Here is a 2,015-nt window from a genome sequence, read left to right as displayed (position 1 = left end):
TCCCGGTCAAGGGCACATCCCTCAGTTGCAGGCTTGATCCTAGCCCCGGTCGGGAGTGTGTGCGGGAGGCAACCCATTGATGTGTCTCTCTCACATGGATGTTTCTCTGTCTCCCTTCCACTCTCTAAAAATCAATGGAAAAATATCCTCATGTGCGGATTAACAACAACAAAAAAAGTAGGTGATGTATCCTCGTGTTTTTTTTACTGACGGGGGAACTGAGGTAGAGCTGTGAAGTGGCTTGCCCAAGCTACCCATCCAGCTGGATTCAGGCTCCTGGCTGTGCCCCCTGCGGGCTGCCGTGAGGGAACCCTGGGGCTGGTGTTCCCTTGTCTTGTGCTCGTGTTCCCTTGTCGTGTGCTCTGGAAGGGGCCTTCCATGCGGTGGCCCCACAGCCCGGGGCCAGCCTGCTGTCATCTTGGAGGGGACTCTGTGGAGCTGGTCCTTGCTGGGGGAGGGGAGGGGGCAAGGCAGCCCCCGGGCAGGCCGTGGAGACCCATCTCTGACTGACAGAGCCTGGGTGAGGCAGGGCTCATGGGGGCCAGGGCCAGGGAGCGGGCCCCAGACCAGACTTTACAGGAGGAAAGCAGACACTTGGGAGGGTTTTGGATCCGGGGGCCGGGAGAGAGGGTGACCTGGCAGGGAGGCGCTGAGGTGGGGCTGAGGAGGCTGCCAGTGTGTGGGTAAGAGGGTAAGATCGGGGAGCGTCACCCTCCTTGCCCGCCTTGTTTGCGTGTGCCCAGGGGGGCCGTCCCATCTGTTCCCTTGTTAGGGACTTAACAGACAGGCTTCCAGGAGATTAATTAATGCCAAGCTGCTGGCACATCCAGCAGCATGCCTGCCCCAGGCTCTGTCCTGGCAGCACAGATGCCCCGCTGACTCCAGAAATGCTGCTCCTTCCTACCCAGCGATCCTGGAAACATGGGGGCATGTGGCTGGCACAGCCCTGGCCCTGAGTCTGGGTGGCAGGAAGGGCTGAGGTCGCGGCGAGCCGCCAGAGGTGGTCGCAGGACATTCCACCCTGGGCCTGGCCCCATCGCCCACCCCGAAACTTCTCATTTGTCCCTGGCTGTGCCCCGGGCTTGCTGGGTGACCGCAGCCATACCGCTTAGCCTCTCTGAGCAACTTTATTTTCCCATCTGTAAAATGGGTGTTGAACTGGGTCAGCCCTGAGGACACCCCACCCCATGTCTGAAGAGTCTTCGTTATCTGTTCATTACCTGATTCGGAGTGGCCCCTGCTGGCACTCCCATTGCCCGCCCCGTATCGACTTCCCCTGGGCACCCCTCACTGTCATCTGGCGGTGTCCTCTGTCCTCTGCCCCAGGCCCAAGTGACAGGCTAGTTCTCCTGCCCCTGCTCCTGGGGCACTGCTTGGCCAGACCCGAGCTTCCCAGCAGCACGGCCAGGGCGAGGCAGCGGCTCTGCAATGGCCACCTCCAGCAGGCCCAGCACATTCCTCAGGCTTATCTGGGGCCCGCCCGCTGGACTCTGCCCTCCCACCCAGGGAGCAGCACCCAGAGGAGCTGCTCAAGAGTTCCAAGGGCTGGGGCAGGGCCCGGTGGGCTGGAGGTGCCCGTTCTCAGCTTCCTGCCTGGGGCTGGAGAGAACCAGGTATAGGAGGGCCGGGGGAGCGGGATGGGGAGGTGGGGTCTGCTGAGACCGGCCAGGCAAATTGTTCTTAACCTCAGGGAACGTGGGGTTCACTCAGACCCCAGACTCTGTGCCATCTTCTGGGGAACCCCACCCCCATCTCTGGAAAGGTGCCCGTGGGCCTCCTGCGCACGAAGGGGGCAAGTTGCCCTCCATGTCCGCCCCAAAGTTGTAACAGGAGATTGGGCGAGACAGCAGCGCCCGGCCACCTCCTCCTCCGGCCCCGCCTCCAGTGCGGACCCAGCACGGTCCTGCCAGGAAGGGGTTAACTGCTAGCCCCAGCCTTGAGGGAGGGGACTGGGCTGGACCATTTTCCTCGCTGCCGCCTCCACCTCGGTTTTCCTGAATGGTTCTGTCGTCCAG

General features: G+C 62.2%; 1 protein-coding gene across 1 annotated transcript in view; it reads left to right on the top strand.

Annotated features, from left to right (window-relative positions):
* DOK4 (docking protein 4) overlaps window positions 1-2,015 on the top strand; it is a 15,632-nt gene that overhangs the window by 5,618 nt on the left and 7,999 nt on the right. The window lies entirely within an intron of this gene.

The sequence above is a fragment of the Myotis davidii genome, unplaced genomic scaffold (assembly GCF_000327345.1).
Source record: "Myotis davidii unplaced genomic scaffold, ASM32734v1 scaffold590, whole genome shotgun sequence".
Taxonomy (NCBI): domain Eukaryota; kingdom Metazoa; phylum Chordata; class Mammalia; order Chiroptera; family Vespertilionidae; genus Myotis; species Myotis davidii.
This window is presented reverse-complemented; position numbering and strand designations above follow the sequence as displayed.